We start from the raw sequence: 5,236 nt of genomic DNA, 5'->3' as shown, positions 1-5,236 counted from the left end.
TAAAGTGTTACACCTTTATCACCGTTAGCTATTACAGATGTTTGGATTTCCAAGCATCAGGAACTGGCAGGTGTGGGGAGAAAAGCAACAAGATGAAATAAATAATTCAGAAAATACTATTGTGATACATATTTTTTTATCATTTCTGTATGCATCTCTTTGTTGTTTTTTTTATTTTTTAAATTAAAAATAAGTATGGTCACAGCGTTAGGAAGTGCTGAATTGCTACCCCATTTAATTAAAAGTGTTGCACAAATAACTCCTCATGCACAGATTAAATCCCAGCACCTACATCTACTCTTCAGCTCCTAAACAGAGAGAAGGAATATGGGAAAGAGAGGAAAAGGACTAGAACATAGTCTGTATGTGAAACACTTTGCAAAAATTATATTTTTAAATGCTTCAGAAAAAGCAGTTTCTCAATTTTTCCTCCACAAGGTGAGCAGAGGTTTCTTTATTGCTGAACTGAACCTTGAAATAACTATGTGTTTTTTTTATTCACAGGTGCAATGGAACATTGCTTTAGGGTCAATATTTACATTTTTCCATCTTTATACTGGTGCACTCATCTGTGTCTTGGCTATGGGCTGTCTAGTCTTGAAATACAAGTTTCTAATTTGTATCAGCATGAAAATTTCGACATAAATATGTTGTCACAATATAGATGGTTTAATTGGGGCATGCTATGTCACTATAACTGCTCTATTGAGCTGCCTCTTGGGGAACTGATTTAGCTTTCTGATAGTGAATGGTAATATGGTAATAACCACTGCTCAATCAGGACAGTAATTAGCATCAATTCTGTTTAATTGAACTAAATTTAACTGGAGTGAAGGAGTAAAGTACTGATTAACCTCCAAACTATTGATCAGTGCTCACTAATTCTCCAAAGACACGAATGATTATATCAATAAAGGACATAAATGTTTAACTTTACAAATCAAACAGGATATGGAAATATAGTACAGCATAAATAGTATTCCTACATGGACAAAAGCAGTCTGAATAAATTAGCTCTGTAGTCACGATTCCTTTTTGAATTTAAATTGTTCAACAAAAATTTACATAGTTGATGTAAATGACTAACTGCAGTGGTTTTTTTCAGTACCTGTACATAAAGCATCTCTCAATTCCACAACAACTTTGAGAGAGTGATAAATTGCAAAGGTAAGGCATAGATTTTATAATATCTGAGAGTAATGATACACCAGGGCAGGAAACTGCTTGACACTTGGTCTCTTACTATTCTCATCTCTACACCTGTACACAAATTCCAGAGACAAAGGGTTTCTTTTCTTCTGCACAAGAAGACAAGAATATGGTGGCATACGCATGTCACAAATGTTGCAGATTTTCCCAAGGGCAGCAGTTGAGAGTTACTCTCTCACAATAATTGGCATCTCTGGTGATTTTGTCACAATGTACTGGATTCAAAGAGCTCAACATAATTCATCAAATCTTTGCATTGAGTTGCAATGATTTTAAGAAGGTTTTTATTTTTCTTTGTACTTTCACATACATTTAGAATTAATTATTAAATTTTATCTGTTCTTTTGCTGAAATTTCTATGCAATGCCCATTCAGGGAAATATCACCTATCAAGACATGATGACTACTCCTTGAAAGTAGCAACAGTAACATTTTTCCCCCCTTTTATTATTTTTTTTTTTTTTTTTAAGTTTCTGGGCTATTTTAATGGTTAAAGAGGGTCAGTGGAATTTACTGAAATTTGTTTAAATTTACCCTCAAGTTAAACCAATTACTTTTCTCATGGTTTTTTTTTTTTTTTTCATGAGAATTTCCACAGAGATTTTGTATCATTTTTAGAATATTTTCACCAACTGCATCCAGGTGCAGTTTTCTGAAAAAACAATATATCAAATGTGTAAGTACAATCCATGACAAAATTTCATTCCTTCCTTTGTACTTCAGTGGTTTCATAAAAAGTTATAGATTTAACAATATTTTTCCTTTTCTATCAATACTAAATTTCTGCAGCAATTTTCAGATTTGATTATTTCTTAAATAATTTCCAAAAGTAGGTAGGTCCCTTTTCTACAAATAAGGACAACAGGGGACTCCATCCAGCTGTTGAGGAATTTTCTGCACAGCTAGGATGTCTGTATATGGTATGTATGTGTCCTGCTTTAATACCAGCCATCAACTAAACCCCACACAGCCACCTGCTCACTCCCCCCATGTGATGGAGGGGAGAACTAGAATGGGAAAAATAGAAAATAACTCATGGACAGAGATAATTTTTTTTTAAACACTTCCTGTTGGCAGGGAGGTGTTCAACCAACTCCTGGAAAATCTGGCTGCATCACATACAATGACTAGGAAAGAAAAATGCCATCACTTCAAGAGTCCCTCCTTTCCCCTTATTCCCCAGTCTTTCTATGTTGAGCTAAATGGAAAATCCCTTTGGTGAGTTGGGGATCAGCTGCCCCAGCTGTGTCCCCACCCATCTCCTTGTGCACCCACAGACTGCTCATTGGTGACATGATGGGAGAGGCAGAAAAGGCACTGATGCTGCACAAGCCTTGCTCAGCAATAACAAAAAACATCCTTGAGCTATCAACATTATTTCCAGTACAAATACAAAACATTGCCCCTTATTAGCTACTATGGAGAAAATTAACTCTTTGTCAAAAAGAGCACAGCATGGAAAACCAATGCTGTCACATTTTTTTACTAATTATGCTTATGTTTTATATTAGTCACATCAGGAACTTACTTGGTCTCCATTGCATAACTTATGCTCTTTTTCTACAGCTACTGGAAGTTCTTTTTAACAAATCTAGCCTCTCATATGCAGTATATAGCTTCTCATATCTTTCGTTTCCAGCAGAGAATTAATTTGTCTGGTGTTTTGTAACTCTCAGAAGCACTTTCTGCAAAGCACTGATGGTGCCTTTTTTCCATTCCTATTAAAACAACCTTCCAAAAATTCTGACAAAAGCTTTAAGAAGCAACTGGTTACCTGATAATTCTTTTTAAGAATATCCAACACCCCCAAATCAACTGTATATTGACAGTCTCCTGCCTAGAATGTATTTATCACTGTCATTGTATTTACTACTTTTGTCACACTATATAAAGATACTTCCTTCTTATATGTTCCTCCATATTCCCTTCGCCTCTTAGATTTCTCTGTCAGCCACAAACTTCAATCAGCTTCTCTGTGGTCCACTCTTTCTTGCTTGGAATGTACTGGCTGGAAGATTATCTGTCTTCTTTGTAAAGAAGAGGGAAATATTTTCTCTCTAATTTATTCTGCAAATATGAAAGACAGAATTCCACTGCTTTCTCCTCTCCTCTTCCTGAATGCATGACATTTGTTGCTTTCTTTGCAGATTAATCTTCAATTTGATTATTACTGGAATAGGATGCTACAACAGTCACATGAACCATCTTTTCATCACACTAGTAGAGGGTTTTTCAGTTTGGGTTTGCTTTTTGTTTTGTTTTGTTTCCTCTGTAAAATTCTGTGTAATTGATTAGGTTTTAAATCTATCCAAATGTTCCACTTTGATGACTGGAAAATTACAGAGTTCCATCACAACATTTTATTTTTGCAGTTTGCTTTGCTATATCTAAGCTTCCCAAAACTAGGTGGACTTATTCAAGTCATGTTGTTTTTAACATACTTCTGAATGACATAACTTTTGTATAACAACCTGATTTTGCATGGTTCTAGACAACATGATAAGTATACTCATAACCAAAGGACAGAACAATTGAATTGTATCTGACCTGGATAACCAGCTGTCCTACAGGTAGTGATTTCCAATCTCTTTTAAAGAAAATCCTCCCTGAGGAAAAACTGGCCATATTCTCACTCATTCAGGGTCACTTTACTCAATAATACTGGCTGTTTTTATGATAACCACCCCTGCCTTACCAAAGCTGAGCCAAGGTTAGTTAGGTTGGCCAGGTCTGCCTATAAACATTCACACTTCTCTCCTTATTATTCTGTTTGCAAATATAACCCTCATGTTTTTTTAGGGAGCAGCAACAGTGCTGGCAATCTTCTTTAGGACTTTATTTTTATAAAAGAATTGTCCTTTTCATTCCATGGGGTCACCCTCCTTGAATACAGGGCTACAGTTGCCTTTAAATCAGTAGCCTAAAAAAAAATATTTATTGTTGTTATTTTAACTCTAGGTTTCTGTGTTCTAGTTTTTTGGGTAACCATCATTCTGCTCTCACACATAAAGGGCAGAGTTTTTCTTCTTTTCCACACTTTCTATATTATTTCTGAACATCCTTTGCGTCAATAGAGGACAATGCAGGCCCAGTAGAATTGAGCTAAAATCTCATAAATCAAATCAAAACCTAATGGTTCAAACTACTTCTTACAAAAAACTTTCCCTGAAGTACTACTCTGTTAAACTGAATATGTGTTGAAAAAAGAGCTTTGCAATGAATGGATATGGCCACAACACTTATAAAAGCATTTTAAATTTATAATTTTTTTACTCCGTTAAATTATTGCTGTTATAACCCCCATAGATTTTCCAATCGGAGATTTTTGAACCAATTTCAATTTCCATAAGTTACAAAGTAAAAACTACAGAGGAAACTAATGCTGGACTTTATTCCTAATAGCCCTGGACTATGGCTTCATGTGAGACAAAAGGGTGGATGACCTGAGAAAACCTGCACAAAGGATTCTAGCTCAGAGGAATACAACCAATGGCATCAAATACATGGCTTTTGTCCAATTAAAAAATTATCAGAATTCTAAGCACAGTTTGTCCTATTTTTATCTTTTATTCTTGAGTTTATTTCCTAAACTTGTTCCACACATATTGTTCTTTCTCTTATCCTTCTGTCCATTCTGAATTTCTTTCATTTTGTTTTCCATTTTGTTTATGGTTTGCTTTACCAAGGAAACACGGTCTGTTAATCCAAGTGATATTTGCCATTCATCCTTTATATATCCAACCCTTCCTTTTCTCATTATATATCTTATTTGTTTGTATTTCTCACTCCTACAAGCTTTCCCTGTCAGGAATCTTCCAAGTATAATCTCAGATACTTCCTCAATAAGCATGAATACAAACCTATCACAGCAGAGGTGAAAAATATGTTTAAATGTATTTCTTCTAAAACTTTATTCATATTCAAACCTTATTGAAACATTTATCTTGAAATTAACTTTTAAAATTTTGCTTAAGTGTGGAATTTATTACATGCACTGCAGAATATGATATTTCTGTTAAAAAAAATC

General features: G+C 34.6%; 1 long non-coding RNA gene across 1 annotated transcript; it reads left to right on the top strand.

Moving 5' to 3' along the window:
• Positions 1-437: 437 nt before the first annotated feature.
• Positions 438-4,750, top strand: LOC107199369. The gene is made up of 2 exons (XR_004500215.1): positions 438-1,167; positions 4,612-4,750. It is a non-coding gene; the product is annotated as an uncharacterized LOC107199369 (long non-coding RNA).
• The last annotated feature ends 486 nt before the right edge of the window (positions 4,751-5,236 follow it).

The sequence above is a fragment of the Parus major genome, chromosome 2 (genome assembly GCF_001522545.3).
Source record: "Parus major isolate Abel chromosome 2, Parus_major1.1, whole genome shotgun sequence".
Lineage (NCBI taxonomy): Eukaryota > Metazoa > Chordata > Aves > Passeriformes > Paridae > Parus > Parus major.
The sequence above is the reverse complement of the archived record's forward strand: the minus strand, read 5'-3'. Positions and strand labels throughout refer to the sequence as shown.